Below are 22,106 nucleotides of genomic sequence, written 5' to 3' on the forward strand. Positions count from 1 at the left end.
AATGATCCAGTTATACAAAATTCCTCGCCTGTCTCTCTGTCGCACTCGGCGTGACTTTAGTTTTCGTCCGTTCTCGTTTTTCCGCCCATTCTCGCCCAGGCTCACTATCTCCTTATAAAGGCGTTTTTTCACGGCCATGTCCCAATTCAACAGCCGGAGCAGCGGGACCGCGACCCTGACAACACGGGTTCGATCCCGCGTGAGGAGCGGTGTGTTTATTTATTTATTTTTTCCACGTCTGCACAGATCTGATTGACTGAAGAGAGTGGTTGGTGATATTACCTCACACGTGATTGGTCTGTGATTTACTGCGCCGCAAAGCGTGTATACAATTAAATCCTTCTCAATAGGTTTGGGTCCGGACCCGGACCACGGTCCGCCCGTGACCTCTGTTCTATGCAAATTCCCCGAATTTTCCTCTTCTGCTCACTGCTCAACCACCAAACTCGCTGCTACTGTGTTGCCAGTTGCCAGTGTTGTATCTTAAAAAGTCCACACTAAACTGTGAGAGGTTTAAGCTTGACGAGAAATATCGTCACGTCTTAATCTCGTGAGATCTCGTGCCACGATACAGGATTAACTATTTTACTGACCAAATGTATAAACAAAGCATTTCCTGCTTTACTGTCTATTGTTATTGTTAGCTAGCCTAGCTAAATGTACAAATGTAGCAATTGTTGTTTTAATGACTATTATTATTGTTTGCTAGCTAGCTAAATGTTCAAATATGCAGTTTGCTGATTTACTGACTTTTATTATTGGTAGCTAGCCTAACTAAATGTCCAAACAACAGTGTTTGCTGTTTTACTGACCATTATTATTGGTAGTTAGCCTAGCTAAATGTACAAACAAAGCAGTTTAACAGTGTTTTACGGCCGGTATTTATTTATTTTTTATTTCTTGCATATTTTTTTTCTTAAATGTAATTTGTATTCTCTTTCAAGCATTCATTCGGTATCTCAGTATGGGATACGCCACTCTCGCATATTCCTCATGTAGCCCCGGCTAATATATATACATATATATATATATATATATAGAGCACCTTTAGATTTTACAACTGTGAGATAAAACAGATAATACAAATAAAACTGATATAAACTACAAAGTGAAATATACAAGTTAGTGGAAAATTAACACTACATATACATATAATACAGAATAATATACAGAAATAATTTTAACTATACATGCAGAAACAAATATGTAATAAAGTAAAAAATAAAGTAAAGTAATGCTTAATCTTCCTTTGTTAATTTTGATTTATGTGGTAACTAATATGCGGAAGGAAGAAAAGCTTGCGCATTTACTAACAATTCCCTACTTTACCACATGATGCCACTAATTCCCGCTCTCTCCGCACACTTTTGAAGGCATACGCATGCCTTAAACCTTGCTTAAATGTACGCTCGTTTTCACGCCAAGTATTTCTTTATAAATCACAATTCTTGCGTGAGATGTTGCTTACGCACATTTCTGCCCTCTTTTTATGCGTACGCACTCTTTATAAATGAGGCCCCTGCTCTTTATGAGGCTTTGATTCAGCAGTAGATTCTCTCCTGTCAGATTCCTGTCAACATTAGCCTGTTAGCAGCTAACAGAGTTAGCAGTGAATTAGCTCTCTTTCTCTTATACTGTTTAATAAACTGAGAAAAGCACGAATAATTTATGGGTAAATTTATGAGATTAAACTAATTCAGATTTAATTAGTATAATTAAAGGCTGATTTTTGGTAAGTTAGGAAAAAGCTGAATTAGCTAGCTTCCTAGTGTTGGCTAAGCTAGCTACTGAATGTACCCAAAGTTTCTGAGGAGAAAGAGCATTTATTTTCTGTTTTCTGTGACCTAGAAAGGTTTTTAAATGGTTTGGAGGAACTAATTGCCACCATTCTAACAATTCTACAAATTACTATCTGTTTTAAGCTAATTTGCCTCAGTAAGAGTAAATTATCCTCAAATTTTACCTCAGTTTATTTAATTGTTAGCATTTAATAGCTAACAGATTTAACGTTTATTTACACAGTTCTTAAACTTAAATTTAGTTGTTTTTTTAAAACATTACTCACACCTTCACTGTTTCTTATAATTCATATATTCTTTTCTCTACAGTGTACAAATCAGTGAGTCTTGGTGAATGTTTCTGTTCTTATTATGGTAAATAGGGCCTGCAGAGATTTAATAGAAGAATCTGTTCTTTAGAACATAATGTTTTATATCATTATTAGAAGCACAAACACACCTGAGATTATTTATATTTATTTATATTTTACAATTACTGTTACAAAGAGCCAAGAGTTGGCCCAAAGACTTCAGGAGCTAAATAGCTCCTCCACTGAGTCCCACCCACAGTGCCTGCAACCCTCATGCTTCCGCTTGTTTAGCCAATCAGAGCGATGCTGAGACTGAGGGGCCTCAGTTGGGGGCTTGCATACCACAGATAGAGAGGACTTCTGTAGAGGAACAGTGGAGATAGTGGACGGTGTGCAGCTTAGTAAAGTTTTGTGGGATTACCGAGGACATTTAATTCTTGTGTGCATTCAGATACCTGTAAGTACCTACACTGCTGTTTATTCATAAAGTGTAGATAACTATTACTTTCCTAGTTGTAGGTGTACTTTCAAGGAGTTACATGCTATGCTAACTGATCAGCTCTTTGTATAGCTCTGTATAGCTTCTAGCTGTTTCTGATCTGCCTATTATTATTACCAGATAACACCTGATAGGAGTGTGTATCTTTGTTTAGGTGTTAGTGTTGTAAATTGTAGTCAGTAATGTGTTTCAAGTAGTAAGTATCCCTTTTATATCTGTTGTTTCAGAATCACACACTCACACAGTCGGATTGCATTCATCTATTTTGTATATACCACAACTCCTCTGCTGCAGTAAATACTGTTTTCAGAGTACATCATCTCCAGCATTTTAATCAGATGCACCACAGTGGCTTCTACATGGTTTAATACCAGCTAGCTCTTCTTAACAATTACAATACGATTTTAAAATTGTCCTGTTGAAAATATTTATCATTGGTTCGTTTATTGTATCTATCAGAAGCAGACTGTATCTGCCCAATATCATTTATTTTACTCCAATATTCAATACACAGAGTGCCTTATTAATATGATGGCATGTTGAATCAGAGTTTTCTCAGTAATATATGTACAGAAATAGAGGGTCAGGTGGACGGGTGCTTGTGTTACAGAGTGAACAGGGTGGATTTAACACAAAACTGCTTCACAAGACTCAGTGCTAGATAGTGTAAATGAAGCATCAGGCTGGAGCATTAACACAACAGTTCAGATATAATAAAGAAGACATTGTTTAGCTGTTTAATGCGTCTGAATTTGTATTTAAGTGGTAAATTAAATGGTTTGGTAGATGCTTTGAACAGAACAGAAGTATTGGGGATAAATCAATAAGGATCATTATTCTGAATACGGATTATATTTCATTTGATTTTTTTGGTCAAATGGTGAAAATGTTAGCTACAATAACTGTATTTAAAATTATAATAATTATAACACAAAAATGATATTTGTATAAAAGGGCGGGACTTTTATTGTGATGTTAGTTCTATCTCCAGTAAATCTTAGTGTTGCCTGATTCAATTACCTGTTCTAGAAACGGAGCTGACCACGTTTAGTATGCTCCGAGTTAAAGTTAGAAACTTACCTTCAGCCAAGTTCGTCTTAGTTCTTCCAATTCCCAGTGATTTAGGTTCGCATTGGTAAAGAAGTGTGGCACTTATGTGCTAAAGTAAATTTTACCATGCTTTCAGTGGCTGAAAGAAATATATTTTTTCTTATAATGTTACTTTTATGAAAGAGTTATGTCTCCTGAATCAGAATACATTAATAAAGTCCCAGCGCAAAACTGTATTACCCAGCAACACTAGTTTTAGTACAGTCAAACCTCTGAAATCTACATATTTATACTATTTGCCTAGTATAAAACATGCTGTCAGGGGCTAAAGAAATGTATTTTCTCCATAATGCTTCTTAAATTAAACATTAAATTACGACATTAGACATATCTTTACATATACTGGGAACATTTGCAATAAATGTACATAAATTAACCATGCTTACAACAGTTACAAACATTGTAAAATGTAAAAACTAGTTTTTAAATGACAAATGTTTAAACATTCTTTTTTATTAAAATTCCTTTAACTATTGGCTCAGATAATAAGTAACAGGATATACTACATTTTTACTTCATAATGCCAAATAATTCTCATCCCAAATGTTAGTTTCTTCTATTCCGTTTCTTCTCAGTTTTTTCCATTCTTTAAGTATATAATGCTGTTTGTTTAGTTGTGTATTTTTTTAAACAATGTCAAAGTGCTTAAAGTGTGATGTGACTTCTTATTCTTATTGTCACATTCACATCTTTTATTGCATTGTATAATAATAATAATAATAATGATAATAATAATAATTATTATTATTAACTATTATTATTAAGTATTATTACAGTGTTTTAACAGTGTTTTATTAAACAGCATGGGCATAGATACTTTAATTTGCTAACATGTTTATTCTGTGTTGTCATGTCTGGTGCTGAAAGCACGTCTGTGTCTCCCACATCCAGCTCTATCTGCGATTCTCACAGTAACAACTACAATACCCAGAACGCACCACTCCATGACACAACACACACTCCCGATCACATGTCACGTCACATGACGCCACCAGGAAGCCCCGAGTACTGATTACTCAGAGTATTTAAGGACCATGCTCACACTCACACCTCGCCGAGTATCTGTTTGGTAAATCCTACAATACAAAGCGTTTCTCTTGCCCTTGCTATTTTCCGTGTATGATCCTGTTTTTGTTTTCTACCGACTTTGATTTTTGCCTGCTCCCTTGTGTTGGATTACCGTGTGTGACCTGGACTGTTTATTGTACTTTGGATTTTTGCCTAACCTGTGATACTGCCTTTCCGTGTATGAACTCTGGACTGTCCTCCGTTTATGGTATGGTTTCTCTACACTGTGCATTTTTGGTATTGACCCTGTTTCTGTTGACTACCCCTGTTTACTCTATAACTTTAATAAAAGTTATTTTATTGTATCTGCACCAGTCTCCTTCCTGTCTGGCCCTGACAAGATACTCGGCCTTAATGACAGAGACTGCGGATACAGAGTCTATTAAGTCTGGTTTGGCTAACCAGGGTCGGCTTTTAGGTCAGCACCAGCAAACGCTCGCTGGTGTGACCCAAGCTGTTGACGAGCTAGCACGCCACCAGGTTAACCAACAGCAGCAGCTAGCCGAGATTATGAGTCACCTCCGGGGTTTGTCCACCCAGAACCCTAGCCCAGTGGTTAGTCCTGTAGCCAGCCCTAACAAAACCACTACTCCCTTTTTCGCTGTGTGTAAACCCGAAGTCTATGACGGAAACACTGAGAAATGTAATGGGTTTCTGCTCCAGTGCTCCGTGTTTTTTAGCAACTCACCTCCTGCTTCTGATAAAGCTAAAATCGGGTTTATAATTTCTCGACTGTCTGGCAAGGCTTTGGACTGGGCTACAGCTATTTGGGAGAACATTTCTGAATCCAGCTACGACACTTTTTTGTCTATTTTTCGCAGCGTTTTTGATCATACACGCTATGGGCAATCTAGTGGAGAGCTTCTGATTACCTTGAAGCAAGGTAAACTATCTGTGGCAGCCTTTGCTCTGGAGTTCCGTACGTTAGCTGCTAGCAGCGGTTGGAACGACCCTGCTCTCATCTCCATGTTTCGACACGGACTTAACCCTGAGATTCAAAGAGAACTTGCATGCAAGGACGACTCACTCACCCTGGATCAGCTGATCGCTCTGTCTATCCGTCTGGATCAGCTCCTTTCCCGTAAGCCCAAAGCTGTTAGCCACACTCCTGCGGTTCGCCCTGCACTACTCCAGTCCGGGAATCCAGTTCCGGAATTTGCGCCTGCACCCAGCCCTGAGCCCATGGACATCACACGATCCAGACTATCCGTCGCTGAGAGGCAGCGTCGCATACGCCTTCACCTGTGCCTCTATTGTGGTGGTCCAGATCATCTAAGGGCTAACTGTGAACTCCGGCCCAATTCTGCTCAAGCGTCTGCTCTGGGACAGCGCGTGGAGAGTACTCCACGCGCTAACGTGGTATGTACCCCTGTTTCTAAACTTAAAGAAAAATGTTTCGTGTTGCCTGTTATTATTACCACTCCAACGGATGTTTTTTGTGTCTCAGCGCTTGTAGATTCTGGGTCGGAGGGGAACTTTATCAGCCTGGATTTGGTGGAGGAGCACGCCATACCCACGAAAGTTCTCCCCAAGTCGATCTCCATCCATGCCATCGATGGAGAGACTGTACGCTCCAAACCTGTGACCCTGCAGACTCTTCCTCTCACCCTTCAAGCCAGCGCTCTACATGTGGAACAGCTCTCTCTCTATGTGCTCCCACGCACAGAACATCCACTGGTTTTGGGAGCGCCATGGCTAAAGACACACGACCCCGTCATTTCATGGAGCCTGGGAGACATCACTGCCTGGTCTCCTTTCTGTCGTGAGAACTGTTTATCTTTAATTTCACTCTCTTTGCAATCTACTTCTGTCGAAAGCCCTAATTCTGTAGATACCCCTGATATTCCCTCCGAGTACTATGATTTTTCTGATGTGTTTAGTAAAGCTAAAGCTACTGAGTTACCTCCGCATCGCCCCTATGATTGCTCTATTGATTTAATAGAGGGTTCTGTACTGCCCAAAGCTCGTGTGTACCCATTGTCTCGTGATGAGGAGAAGGCTATGGAAGAGTATGTTAGTGAAGCTCTTGCGCAGGGTTTCATTCGCCCATCCAAATCCCCAGTTGGTTCAGGTTTCTTCTTCGTGAAGAAGAAGGATGGGGGTTTGAGACCCTGCATAGATTACAGAGGCTTAAACGACATTACTAAAAAGTTCGCTTACCCGCTCCCGTTAATCCCAGCAGCTCTCGAACAGTTACGTAATGCCGTGTACTTCACCAAACTCGATCTCCGTAGCGCTTATAATCTCATTCGCATCAGGGAAGGTGACGAATGGAAAACGGCGTTTTCCACCACCAACGGCCACTATGAATACCTGGTCATGAGCTACGGTCTCGCTAACGCCCCAGCTATATTCCAGTCGTTTATGAATGACATATTTCGCGATCTCATTAATCTCTCTGTTGTCCTTTTTATAGACGATATCCTTATCTATTCACCAGATCTCCCCACACACATTCAGCATGTCCGCCAAGTTCTCCAACGCCTGAGAGAACATAGTCTGTTTGCCAAAGCCGAGAAATGTGAGTTCCACACTCAAAGGGTCACATTTCTCGGCTACGTTATCAGTTCCTCCGGTGTCCTTATGGACGATGAGAAAGTAACTGCCGTTACTAATTGGCCAGTGCCCCAGACCATTAAAGAACTCCAGCGATTCCTTGGCTTCGCTAATTTTTATAGGCGGTTCATCCGTAACTTTAGCTCCATTGCTGCGCCCCTGACTGCTCTCACTAAGGGGGCTGCTAAAATCCTGAAGTGGTCAACCGAAGCAGATCGCGCTTTCAGTGAGCTGAAAGCTGCGTTCACTTCAGCCCCTGTACTTAGGCACCCTAATCCCGAGTTTCCCTTCGTAGTGGAAGTGGACGCTTCCGAATCGGGTGTTGGCGCGGTTCTCTCTCAGCGTAGTGGGTCGCCACCCAAATTGTTTCCTGTAGCCTTCTTCTCACGCAAGCTTTCCCCTGCGGAGCGTAACTATGGGATAGGGGATAGGGAACTTCTTGCTGTGAAATTAGCTCTAGAAGAATGGCGTCACTGGCTGGAGGGGTCCGTTCATCCGTTCACTGTGTATACTGATCACAAGAATTTGGAATACCTCCGCACGGCTAAACGACTTAATCCGAGACAAGCACGTTGGTCTCTTTTTTTCTCTAGATTTAACTTCTCGATCTCGTTCCGTCCGGGAAACCGTAATACTAAAGCTGATGCGCTGTCCAGGGTTTACAGCACTGTGGACAGCGCATCCCAGCCCCAGGAGGCTGAACGCATTCTTCCTCCCTCTGTTCAGATCGCAACCATTCAATGGGAGTTAGACGATCAGATTCGCCAAAGTAACGCTAATCAGCCCAATTCTGAGGACTGTCCTCAGGGTAAAACGTTCGTACCCGTTCAGTTTCGAGACAGGCTCATCACCTGGGCTCATTCCGCTTTAACCTCTGGTCATCCTGGTGTCACACGCACGTTACAATTACTCTCTGCCCGTTACTGGTGGGATTCTATGCGTGCTGATGTTCACTCTTTCGTTACCTCCTGCTCTGTCTGTGCGCAATGTAAAACGCCTAAAACCCTTCCAGCCGGTAAGCTACTACCTCTCCCTGTACCTGAGAGACCTTGGTCGCATATAGCGGTTGATTTTGTTACTGATCTGCCTGTATCTGAGGGTTATACTACAGTTCTCACTATTGTTGATCGTTTCTCTAGAGGGGTTAAATTTATTCCATTCCCAGCTCTGCCTACTGCCTTCCAAACTGCTCAAGCTATTTATATGCATGTATTTAGACACTTTGGTATCCCCGAAGATATTTTGTCTGACCGTGGTCCTCAATTTACTTCTCGTGTGTGGAAGGCATTTTTTGAACATCTCGGTGTACATGTCAGTCTCACTTCTGGGTTCCACCCTACATGTAACGGTCAATGTGAGAGGGTTAATCAGGAACTCGGGAAATTCCTCCGCACATACTGCTTCAAACATCCCACTGATTGGTCACAATACCTCGTCTGGGCTGAAATAGCACAAAACTCCCTAGTTAACACTACCTCTGGCCTCACCCCCTTTCAGTGTGTTCTGGGTTTTCAGCCTCCTCTAGCTCCTTGGACAGCGGTGTCCACTGATGTGCCGGCTGTGGATGAATGGATGAAGCGCAGTGAGCAGGTGTGGGAAGACACGCATCGTAAAGTCTCTGAGGTACTGCGCGTGTACAAGGAGCGTGCTGACAAGCACCGTGGTGACAACCCAGACTACCAACCAGGAGATCGGGTGTGGCTCTCTACCCGGGACTTTAGGTTTGAGGGTAGTTGTAGAAAGCTCCTGCCTAAGTTTATTGGTCCTCTTAAGATTTTGTCACGTATTAATGAAGTTACTTACAAGGTGGAGTTACCCCCTCAGTATCGTGTTAATAATTCTTTCCATGTATCTCTCCTCAAGCCTATGGTCCCGGGTCCGCTCGCTGACGCTGCACCGGCTGATGTTCCACCCGCGGCTGTGGAGGGGGAGGGGTCGTCCACGTATTCTGTCCGGGAGGTGCTGGATTCACGCAGACGTGGGGGTGTACTCCAATACCTTATCGATTGGGAGGGGTATGGTCCGGAGGAGCGTTGTTGGGTGGCTGCCAAAGACGTGCTGGATCCTGCCTTGCTCGTGGAGTTTCATGCTCGTTTTCCTGGTAAGCCTGCTCCTAGGCCCCGTGGACGTCCCAAGCGTCCTCCGACCTCCTCTGCTCCAACTCGTCGGGTTTCTCGCTCTGGTGAGCCCCGTCTGTCTGGCACCTCCGCTCCGACACCTGCACCTCCCGCCGGTACTCCCTGTCCGCCGGGTGGTCGTCGCCGGGGTCGGCCCCGTTCTGCCTCCGCTCCGGTCCCTCAGGGGGAGGGTACTGTCATGTCTGGTGCTGAAAGCACGTCTGTGTCTCCCACATCCAGCTCTATCTGCGATTCTCACAGTAACAACTACAATACCCAGAACGCACCACTCCATGACACAACACACACTCCCGATCACATGTCACGTCACATGACGCCACCAGGAAGCCCCGAGTACTGATTACTCAGAGTATTTAAGGACCATGCTCACACTCACACCTCGCCGAGTATCTGTTTGGTAAATCCTACAATACAAAGCGTTTCTCTTGCCCTTGCTATTTTCCGTGTATGATCCTGTTTTTGTTTTCTACCGACTTTGATTTTTGCCTGCTCCCTTGTGTTGGATTACCGTGTGTGACCTGGACTGTTTATTGTACTTTGGATTTTTGCCTAACCTGTGATACTGCCTTTCCGTGTATGAACTCTGGACTGTCCTCCGTTTATGGTATGGTTTCTCTACACTGTGCATTTTTGGTATTGACCCTGTTTCTGTTGACTACCCCTGTTTACTCTATAACTTTAATAAAAGTTATTTTATTGTATCTGCACCAGTCTCCTTCCTGTCTGGCCCTGACATGTGTATTATTACAGTACAATATGGAGTTTTCTGTTAAATTAGTTAGCCAATCAACGTTAATCAAAAAGTAAAATTCCACTTCTTACCTAACCTTCTCGGTAAAATCACTTCAAAAACTAATTATTTCTTTTAAAATTTAAAAGATTTGTGCCGTGCATGCGCTCTGTAAACTGAGCAGGGGGCACAGATCGGGTAGCCACAGCTGTCAACAGTTTTCGGCGCACAAGGGATTTGACTGTTTTTGTAAGAAACCTGTTGACTAAAGCAGATGGCATTTCCATGGTTGTGTATCCATGTCATTCTACGTACACATCACCACAAAAAATGGAAAAATAAGACTCATCATATTAAAAGGTCCCAATTAGTTAAAAAATACGAGAAAGGTGGTATTAATGCATTTGACTCTGAAGCCACGATTGGCGCATTTAGGATTAAATGGCTAAAAACCTTTATTATGCATCAAAATTCAATGTGGTTCCATATTCCAGGTTCCATTTTTAAGAAATTGGGAGGAATTGATCTCTTTCTGAAGTGTAATTTTGAAATTAGTAAGATTCCAGTCAGATTATCATACTTCCGTAAACAAATACTTCAGTTCTGGAAAAAGATTTTTCAACATAACTTCTCCCATCATGGATCAACTTTATGGAATAATAGGGCAGTCACAGTGGGTAGGAACTCAATATTTATAAAAGATTGGTATGACAAAGGTATTGTTTTTGTAAATTACCTTTTGTAAGTGAAAAATATAATCTTAGGAGTTTTAAAGATTTTAAGAAGGTGTGCAAAGCGATTCCTTTAGCATTGATTCAGTTAATCAAACAAGTCATTTTATATTCAAAGGTGACTGTTTCGATGCCCACATTAAAAGTGAACGACTGTAATTTAGTTGACTCCAAGTGTAATAATAAGACTATCAATGATGATTTGAAACAAAAGATTTACTATGAATATAATGGACCTTCTTTCAAGAAACTTCCTAATACTAAGAATATTAATATGACTTTTGATTATTCCAAATTTGTAAACTGGCCCATATCTCCTAAAGTGAAGGAGACCCATTTCAAAATTATAAATATGATTTATCCTGTAGCCCTGTTTCTTGAAAAAACATTCAATTTTGATGTTGAATTATGTACTTTTTGTAAGTCAGAAAATGAATCTCTGGAGCATTTGTTTTTTTTCATGTCAATATTCACACACTTTTTGGATGGACATCAGAAATTGGATTAATATCAAACTTAATATTCCTTCTTTTGAGGTAGAGGACATTTTGTTTTATTTGAAAAACTTAAGTTCAGCTTTCTCTGATGCCATAAATGTAATTTTACTTTTAGCAAAATTCCACATTTCCCCCGTTTCGTTAATGAATTTAAGTCATATTATTCTTCATTAAGTAAATTAAGAAAATGGAAAACTGCTAGTATCATCTCACACCAGATCTCTAGTAAGCTTTTGTCTAGGATTATCATTTTATTACGTTGCTCCTCTAGTCTGTATGTTTGTGTATGCTCCCCCTAGCTTCTAAATTGTAGCTGTGATCCTCTACAAGAGTTTGTACTATTGTATATTGTTGTGTTTTGTATGTTGCTAAAAACAAAAACAAAAAATCGGCGCTGTGAACTTCCGTTTTCTGAATTCTAGATAGACTGATAGATGTTTAAACTAATTATAATTCAAAAAAAATCTGTTAAAATGTATAAGCCTATGGTGTTTTTATTTATTTTTACATATACCAAGTCTGTAAACTACTTCACATTTCACATTTCTGTAATCTAGATAGACTGGGAGATAAATTACAAACAAAATACAAAGATCAACCAGAAAATAATTTATAATTAATAATAATTGATCATTATTAATAATTGTCTTTGTTCTGGAGCAGTTGATTTATAAACTGTGCGTTTTACACTGTGTCAACAGGTGTATAAGACATTTTATAAATTTAATTAGTTTACCATTATAGCAAACCTATTTGGGTTATACCCATCTTTTGGGCATGTGGTCTTTGACCAGTTGTAGTACTTCTCAAGCTAACAAAGAATTTATGTAAAATACACAGCACATTATTATAAATAACAGCTGTCTGGACCTGGTTTTGCGTGTGTCTAACAACTAACCAGTTAATCCCTCACTGAAATTCTGCATGGTACATTTTATTAGCAAGCTCATAAATTTGCCAAAACTCCGTGATTCATGTTTAGAAATGGGAACCAAATACCATGTCTCCAAATGTGGTCCTGTATCAATATCCTACTAACCATTAAAAATGAGGTACAACACGTTCATCAAAATATCAGTTTATTTTATTCTCAGAGAGAGCATGAGAGCGAACCCCCCATCCCTCTCAACACACACCCCCACCCTCCTCCACCAACACACACACACACTTTCCATGCCCATTCATTTGTTGCAGGATGGCGTGAATGTGATCAAAACTCTTCACAGCTCTGTAAAACTTAAAATCCTTCATTTGACACCACGGTATACAAACTGTTGGTGCTGGCAAGTCATGTGACTACCGTCAAAATAAAAGTCAGCTTGTACAATATTAAATGTAAAAATGGAAGATTTAGTGATCAAAGCGAGGAGAAGTTCAGGTATAAAAGGTAATTTCACTAAGTAACGTTATTTGGCTTACTGATTTGACAGAAAACTTGCTGTTTCACTGGCTATGTTTACATGCAAAGCTTTCCTTCAATCCGAAAGAATTCATTCCGATTCTAGAATCTGATTGAGGTGTTTATATGTACACTTTCCCCAATAGTCTGAGTAAACTCTCCGTTTATGTGCACGCTATAAGTAATCCGATCAAACATGACGCGCATGTGTGGTATCGCTTAGTGTACTCGTAACCATGACAACGAGCATCAGGTGATGTCCGCCAGCGTGAGAGGAGCAACAGCATAACTAGCTATGTTTCCAGAGTTTACAGTTGGTATCAGAGATGATCTCGAGTCTTTGGTCACGAATCCAAGTCGAGTCTCAAGTCTCTTCTGGTTGTAATGAGCTTTCTATCGTCGTCTGCTCTCTAGTCTGCTAAAGATACTGCACAGCTTTATCTAAAAAATCCAGGCAAGTACTGATTTATCACTCCTTTATCTATTCGTAAATAAAATCGTAATATTACGAGAATAAAGTGGTAATATTTTAAAGGAAATGTAGCTGTAACTGCGTGAGCTGCAGTGTAAGAGCGAGGCACGCACAGTGTGCAGATTTTTCCGTGGTGGGTGTTCTTTTAGCCACGAGAAGCCTCACGGGAGAGCGCGCGATGTTGCGCGGACATTTCAGCTGCCTTTTAGATCGGGTTTTGCGACCAAAGAAAAAAACATCCTAAAACATTATAATATAATTATTTTAGACCAGCTATTATAATCTTATACAGTGTATTTTATATAGTGTTACAGACAAGAAGAGAAAAGAAGAAGCAGCTTTTTGTTTTTATGCTGCAAAGAAATGAAACAGTTTACCAGTTGAGATCAGGCAAGCAGCATCAGTAAACAGTTTCAAAAAGCGTCTGAAGACATTTTTTAATAAACTTTGTTTTAATATTTTGTGTTTGTATTATTATACATCGATATATGTAGTGATCTATATTTTTGTTACTTTTTATTTTAATTGATTTATTTTAATATCATAGTCACATAGTTTACTGTGTTTATTACCTCTCTGTATGTACAGAAAATTGAGCTGAATTTTAATGTATGAAAAGTGCTTTATAAATACAGTTTTTATTATTTTATTATTACTATTATTATTTTTTTTTTTTTAAGGAACGAAAATCTCCGTGCAGGAGCGCGCGCTCTTCTGGGAGGCTACCACGGGAAAATCTAAACACTATATTGTGTACAGTAACTGTAACATTACAGCATTAATAATCAGCAGGTTATAAATGTAGATAACTGATGGTGATATATAACAGCTCATGAGCGCTTGTTTCCCTCTGCACCGCTCCTAAACTACAGCTTAAGCAGTAAGAAGTAAATATACCTAAAATACTAAGAATATCTCCTCTCCTTATCAGTGTTGGGAGTAACGGCGTTAAAACTAACGGCGTTACTAACGCCATTACTTTTTTCAGTAACGAGTAATCTAACTAATTACTCTGACTGTAACTATAACGCCGTTACCATTTCCGACACCCCGTTACTGCACGTTACTTTGGCCGCACTTTTTTTTACTTCGCTTTGCCCTAACCGATCCTCTGTCCGGTGAACTTGAGCTTCTGGCCGCTGTGCCTGTAGGTTTAGGTGGTTTGGCGAGGTGAAGTGAGGCACAATTGTGACGATTTGCGTGCTCTAATTAATTCAGTGATTGCCGTGGACAGCCCAAGTTCCGAATTAAGGGCGTTAAACTCTTTTTAGCTGCTCCGGTTTTTGTGGTGCTGCTGCTTCCACTTTTAGAGAAGGCTCCTATTAGCTCCTATTTTTTTATTTTATATAAAGCTCTGATGTGATAATCACAATGTTGCTAAGTAACCAATTATTATTGTTCACTACAGCGAACGAAATAGCGAAAACTGAAAGTGAAAAAAACATTTGTGTTAACTGAATCTAATAAAAAAGGTAATTAAAAGGAAAAAACATAACTCGAACTGTATTTTGTGTTTATAACTAAAACGAACTGAAATTACAGATAGAATACCCTCATTTTCGTGTTTAATTTATTTATAAGCGCTGTTGTACAGCGGAGTTGTACAGCGGGGTGTTGTGCCGAGCGCGCGGCACCTCGTGGTCCTTTAGTTCTTGTATAAAGCGCTCGCGCTAGCAAGCCCACCCTAAAAACTTGCTGAACAGAAAAAATAAAAACAAAATAAAATTAAACTATAATAATAATGAAAAATGAAATCACGTAGCTCTGGGCGCACGTGAACGCCTCCGCGTTTGACTTGCAGCACTGTGTGTAGCTGTTCTTAAAAAAAACATTTAAATTAAATAATAGTTCTATGCTTTTATGTTACAGTGTAAATTAACATAATTCTGATTATATTTCGCTCATTCAATCAGCCCGAAAACAGACAGTTTATGGGGCGGATCGGGTCCGGCTCATAATGACAGTTCATGGTTCAGGCTCGGGCAGAACGTGCACGGGCTCCGGCTGGGTCGGGTCGGATTTTTTGCGCCCGATCTAAGCTCTATTCCCTTTTGGTGTAGCTGTTATATTAATACCATTTTAACGGGCATTAAATTGTTGTTTTTGTCCATTATTTTGTTTTGTTTATATATACATATTTCCTTTGAGTGTGGCTTGGTTTGTTTAATTTCATCCCCAGACGCGTTTTTCATGTTTTTCAGTATTACAAGTTTTAGTAATTTTCTTTGGTTCTGTGGAGAATTTCGTTTTGTTTTTTTGAAATTCGTTAGATTATATTTTTGTCAACATTTTGGGTTTATTTTCGTTTGTTATTTTTCTAATAATAATAGTAAATGCATAATTGATTTTCTTTTTTTGACGGGCGAATAATAAAAAGTAACGCGATAGTTACTTTTACTGGTAACTAATTACTTTTATAGTGGAGTAACTCCGTTAGTAACTCAGTTACTTTTTTGGAGAAGTAACGAGTAACTATAACTAATTACTTTTTCAAAGTAACGTGCCCAACACTGCTCCTTATATTTGAACTTTAATCTCGAAGCGAACTGTTTTTATTTTTTAAGAGTGGCTCTAAAACGCTGTGGCACATGCGCAGATGTACTTAAACATTCCGATTGGGGATGTAATCGGGTACAGGTGTTTACAAGGCTGTCATTCTTCTTTGTATCGAATTTATTAAAATATTATCCACCTCGTTCGATCGAAAATTGTATTCGGAATGGCCTCAATCGGACCACTCTATTCCGATTGAGTTGTTTACATGGACGTGCTCTATTCCGATTGAGCCAGTAATTCGATTGCTAACGGATTGTTAGGCTGCATGTATCGTTCTCTGTTTGGTTTGTTTTGTTAGTTTATCAGGTTTTGTTTAATGCAGTTCTGATGATAATGTCATTATTGTAAGAATAAAGGTTTTATTGTAACGGCTGATCTGTTCTCAGGGGTCGGTGTCGGCAGTGTTCAGCTGTGTGTGAATGAAGAAGAGTAAATGATGGATCTTCAGAACTCCAGCAGTGGAGGAGGACCTCCTGTCCTAAAGTGAGTAAATTAAGTGATGGGTTTAATATGTAAAGTAGTTTTGTATTGTAATGGTTTCAGCTCTAATCCTGGACCTGTGATCTGCATATTTAACAGTTTTAAAATATTGAGAACAGAGTTTCTCCTGGACCAAAGTCAGAACCCTGTGCTGTATTTAAACACAGAGAAACGCTTAACAAACCAGACAGTTATTCTTACAGTAGAATGTGTTTCTGTGTAATCTGTATTTAAAGTACATATCTGCCTTTAATATCTAATTGTTAATATTAATAATATGTTTCCTTCTGGCACAGTAACAGTATTAGGTGGTTGCTGTAGTGATATTATGCTGTTGCTAGGTGGTTGCTATGGTATGTGGTGGTTGCACATTTATGTTCAAAAATATGGTCCATATATTTTAACATAAATGTGACGATTTGCTCAAAATCTGGATCGTATTAGTCTGTAGTAAAAGTGAACTCTGAACCAGATCCATTCTGAGGATCCGTCTCGGATTTTACCACACGCTGTCTGGGTTTACATTAGCATTAGAAATGAGGAAATCCTGATGTGCTGCATTTATATAGATCAGATGGAAGTGATTGGGTTTGTTATTAAAGCTGTGGAACGAAGCTTCTCACAGAAAGACTTCTATTCTGTTCTGATCTGTATCTCTGTTAGAGTTCAGTATAAAAATATACCTTTTAGTTTATAATACAGTATAATTGTGTAATTGCTCTTACCAATACATGTTATTAACTAGACACAGATCTTTAAAATACATATGATCTAATCAGGTGATGACATTGTGTCATCATAAACACAAATATGGGGCGGCACGGTGGCGCAGTGGGTAGCACTTCCGCCTCACAGCAAGACGGCCTGGGTTCGATTCCCGGCTGGGGCGACCCGGGTCTTTCTGTGTGGAGTTTGCACGTTCTCCCCGTGTCTGCGTGGGTTTCCTCCGGGTGCTCCGGTTTCCTCCCACAGTCCAAAGACGGCACGTTAGGCTGATTGGATGTTAGATACAAATTGCCCCATAGGTGTGAGTGTGTGAGTGAATGTGTCTGTTTGTCTGTCTGTGTCTGTCTGCCCTGCGATGGATTGGCAGCCTGTCCAGGGTGTATCCTGCCTTCTGCCCGATGCCTGCTGGGATAGGCTCCAGCACCCCCCCACGACCCTTAATGGATAAAGCGGTTGATAATGACTTGACTTGACTTGACTTGACTAAACACAAATATATTCAACAGTATTGTTAAATAAATTAAAATATGTATATTTATTAGACGAGTGTTTTTTAGTTTGGGGCAGCTGACAGAAAGCTTCGGGACGCTTCTGGGACGGTTATGAAGAAGTTAGTCAGGAACCTGTGAATAAGTTTTAGTAAAGGAACACATTACTCCACACTTTACTCTCATCATGGATCATCATGAAGATCTGCTTACAGGGAGAAGAGAGCAGCATCTCCAGCCCCCAGTGGAGTGTCTATGAAGAGTGATTGGTCCATGCACTGTAAAAAATGAGGCGTTGAAAGAACTTAAAAAAATTAAGGCAATAGTTTGCATGGATCTTTTTGAGTTGAAATAACTTTCTGTTCTTTTAAGTAAATGGAACTTGTCTAAGCCACTTAAAATATACTTAAATAAATTATCATAGTATAACTAAAAAACACCAAGTTATATCAACTTATTTTTTTTACCTACCATTAACTTAAAATATTTAAGTTTTTTCTACTATTTTTTTTAATAAACACAACTACATTAAATCAAAATTAAAATCTATGAATTTGAGTTGTTTTAACTAATTTGTTAAAGTTCTACCGACATAGAAAGATCCATGCAAACTATTGCCTTAATTTTTTTGCTTTTGTATTTCTTAAAATATAACTACACTTACTTACCACTCAAATAAATCAATTCTCAGACTTTTAACCACTTTTGCATTTATTGGCAGGTTTTAGTAAAAAAAAAAATATCATGTTTTATTACACCAAGTCAACTTTACACCAGCGTTCTCCTTCAAGCCTATTCGAGATAGCAAGGCTTAATTAACAGCTGTTGTTTTAAGAGACAGCACCTTGGGAGAAAGTTTCAGTCCATCCTGTTCCATAAAAAGCTTCTGAAACACTTCCAATGTGTATGTCAGTGGTTTAGGGTACTGCAAATTCAAGGCATATATGAACCCCAGAAGTGCAGCACATGCCTGTGGGACATTTCCAAGACCAGCCAGTACCTCTTGACCCTCAAAGACGGTACCTTCATCCTCTGTTGCACCCTCTTCCTTCACTGTGAAGATCTTCATGATGTGCTGTGAAATATTGACCTCACCCTCATCCTGTTAAAAAATGAAAAAATACAAATGTAGATGGTTATCTACAAAAAAAATAATTGAAGACATACTTTGTCCTTAAATTAACTAGGGTTGCTGAACCGGCCCATGCGAGATTGTTGTTAAATTAGAAGAGAAAAGTAAATCTAAGTTGCGCTATCAGCACCGAAAACCTTCGAACGCATCTAAACGGTGTATTATCTTAGTGTATTACGTAGGTTTGCGCTTCTCCTGCAGAGAATGAAAATGGAACAAAAATTAGTTTTACAGCTAAATAAACATAATTTAACCAGATCTGTAAAAGTGTAATATTTTAAAAAATGACCTAAAAAGAATGCTGTGCTATAAAATAAGCAAATCAAAGGGTTATCAAACAGCACCTCAAAAGTCTTACATTAATTGTATTCATTATGTATGTTTCCAGTAATAATTCTGAAAAATAAAACAGCTTGGAGTCCTAGAAAACAGGTTTTCAGCCTGACATTAATGCACTTCTCTAAGCCCAAAAAGTCCAGATTTCTCTCACTGAGCTAAAAAAAGAACTGAGGTAGAACAAACATACAAATGCATTTATTGCTTTATTATTATAAATGCTGTACAGCCCTACAGTATACATGTATTGTGCAGAACCAAGCTATGTATAATAGTCTGGCCCTCTAAAACCGTTGCAATTCCTCATTTGGCACCTTGGAAAAATGTATTGCCCTCCCCTGGGTTAAATATAAGGATAAAAGGGAATATTTTGTAGTTTGTAGTTTGTAGTTACTGTTAGGTTTAGTGATTGTTTTATAGTAACAGGAAAATATAGTGGAGAATTAAACAAATACAATAATTTACTGAAGTTATAGAACACCCTTAAGAAATATATGGTTTCAGATGTGTCCATCAGACAATTAATGCTATGAGTCTGAAAAAATGTGTCTTTAATGAGAAATTAAAATAAATACACAAATATTTTGTTCCACACTTGAACACAATAGAACAAGGGAACACTTGGATTGTGAAAAGCAAAAACAGCAACAAACGCCCAAATCTGGACTTTGCAGCTGTGAACTAGAAAATACACCTAAAATACAAAAAAAAGTTATGTTTTATTGATCTTTTGGGCAATGTTCTGTTCTGAATAACTCGCACAGTGCACAAAGGGTGGTCTATGTATTGCACTGTACTGTATATAGATAAATGTTATTTAAAATAAAGTTACAACGCTAATAAACACAATAAACATTGCCACCCCTGAGAAATGTCAACAAACCAGGCAGTAAAAATAATTTTGCATAACTGATCTTTACTTTAAAATATCTGTGCGCCACAACTGTGAGCTGGCACAACTAGCACCCTTAAAAAAGAATTCTAAAGAACTGCTGGGTAATTGTGTGAGAATTTTACTTTCAGCTCATGCATATGCTCCTGTAGTCAATAATGTTAAAACCTCTAGTACAGTACTACCCCAAATGGTGCTTAGTTCACTGTAATGTCAATCACTGCAGATTTTACTTACAAAGTGTTCTGCGAGCAGGCCATGTTCCCCCCACATACTCCACCACGCTCAGTGGTGACTGCTCCCTAGACAAACAAAACATTTTTTAATCAATTTTATAAAAGCACAAGTAATGCTGCTGTTTTTGTTCTTAATAAAGTGCCACAAACAGGCTCATTGTTGTTTATTCCAACAAGATCCAACAAAGATGGAGCTTCTCCTGAGAATGAGATTACTCATGTCGGGTGCTAAAAAAATCTGTTGCTAATTCAAATATCTCTTTTACAGTGTTCTCAAAAAACGTGAATTAAAATTGTAAGAAAAACAAAAACATTCCTACAGTACTGCACATTTATTGGCACCTTTATTTAAAAATAAAAATAAACTTACCTTGACCAAACAGCTCATTATGCCTTGCATTCTTCTTCCTGACGCTCCGGCCTTGGCACTGAAGATAGAGAAGTTTTTGTGTAGCGTATACTGGTCAAGCTTTAACATGAATTTTGACTCCAGATGCAAAGTAACGTTAGTTATGCGCTGGAAAACCTCTTTGATATTTAAATGAACAAGTGCACAACTCAAAACAGTGTGAAATAACTAAATCGCTAAGTGGATCTAAAAATATGGTCAACAGGCAAGTTAAATTTTGAACAAATACAAAACAAAACTAGCAAGGTTAGCTAACTCTATTATCCCCAGTCCTTATCCACACACTGAGCCCCCACGTTAGCATTTTGCCCGCTAAATATGCTCTCCAGACTAGCTAGCTAGCTAAGTTAACTCTTATCCCCAGTCCTTATCCACACACCAAGCCCCCACGTTAGCATTTTGCCCGCTAAATATGCTCTCCAGACTAGCTAGCTAGATAAGTTAACTCTTATCCCCAGTCCTTATCCACACACCAAGCCCCCACGTTAGCATTTTGCCCGCTAAAAACGCTCTCCAGACTAGCTAGCTAGCTAAGCTAACTCTATTATCCCCAGTCCTTATCCACACACCGAGCCCCACGTTAGCATTTTACCCGCTAAAAACGCTCTCCAGACTAGCTAGCTAGCTAAGCTAACTCTTATCCCCAGTCCTTATCCACACACCGAGCCCCACGTTAGCATTTTACCCGCTAAAAACGCTCTCCAGACTAGCTAGCTAGCTAAGCTAACTCTTATCCCCAGTCCTTATCCACACACCGAGCCCCACGTTAGCATTTTACCCGCTAAAAACGCTCTCCAGACTAGCTAGCTAGCTAAGCTAACTCTTATCCCCAGTCCTTATCCACACACCGAGCCCCACGTTAGCATTTTACCCGCTAAAAACGCTCTCCAGACTAGCTAGCTAATTAAGCTAACTCTTATCCCCAGTCCTTATCCACACACTGAGCCCTCACGTTAGCATTTTACCCGCTAAAAACGCTCTCCAGACTAGCTAGCTAGCTAAGCTAACTCTTATCCCCAGTCTTTATCCACACACCAAGCCCCCACATTAGCATTTTGCCCGCTAAATATGCTCTCCAGACTAGCTAGCTAGCTAAGTTAACTCTTATCCCCAGTCCTTATCCACACACTGAGGCCCCACGTTAGCATTTTGCTGTGTAGCCAAACAATCTTCTAGCTCACCAGAAACGTCAGCCAAAAGTGAGGGCTGACTAGTTATCTAACCACGATGTATGTATTTCTACAATTAGACTCTTATAATGTTATTTGGCAAGTAAACTTTTAGGTTGGACATGAATATTTTAGGAGAAATGTATTTAACATTGCTTACCTGCCAGTCGAACGGCTGTAAATGGTGCACGTCTTGCTCTGTATTTGAACCAAAGCTTCTTTTAATTTGAACTGATTCAAATAAAGTTGTGTCAACTCAGTTCAACATTGTTGCTTGAAACTTAAAAAAAATTAAGTAGATTTTGACAAGCTTGTTTAGTTCAGTTTATAATGCAAATTATAAGTTCAGAAAACGTAAAAAAAAAAATAAACAACATTAAAGTAATTTAATTG

General features: G+C 39.4%; 2 protein-coding genes and 1 long non-coding RNA gene across 4 annotated transcripts in view; 2 read left to right on the forward strand and 1 right to left on the reverse strand.

Moving 5' to 3' along the window:
- LOC103028529 (NACHT, LRR and PYD domains-containing protein 3) overlaps positions 1 to 22,106 on the forward strand; it is a 383,714-nt gene that overhangs the window by 231,453 nt on the left and 130,155 nt on the right. The gene's annotated exons all lie outside the window — the stretch shown is intronic.
- The window catches only part of LOC111190593 (zinc finger protein 239-like), a 35,762-nt gene continuing 16,056 nt past the window's right edge, over positions 2,401 to 22,106 (forward strand). The window contains exon 1 of one of the 2 annotated variants that reach the window (XM_049477861.1): positions 2,401 to 2,546. The gene's annotated coding sequence lies outside the window, so the exon portion shown is untranslated. Of the gene's footprint in view, positions 2,547 to 16,239; positions 16,329 to 22,106 lie in introns of those variants that run through there. The other variant, XM_049477860.1, reaches the window with a different exon arrangement.
- LOC111194518 (uncharacterized) lies at positions 18,230 to 22,023 on the reverse strand. The gene is made up of 4 exons (XR_007438736.1): positions 21,874 to 22,023; positions 20,506 to 20,563; positions 20,137 to 20,201; positions 18,230 to 18,641 (listed from the first exon to the last, which is right to left on the reverse strand). It is a non-coding gene; the product is annotated as an uncharacterized LOC111194518 (long non-coding RNA).

The sequence above is a fragment of the Astyanax mexicanus genome, chromosome 4, assembly GCF_023375975.1.
Source record: "Astyanax mexicanus isolate ESR-SI-001 chromosome 4, AstMex3_surface, whole genome shotgun sequence".
In the NCBI taxonomy this organism is placed as follows: Eukaryota; Metazoa; Chordata; class Actinopteri; order Characiformes; family Acestrorhamphidae; genus Astyanax; species Astyanax mexicanus.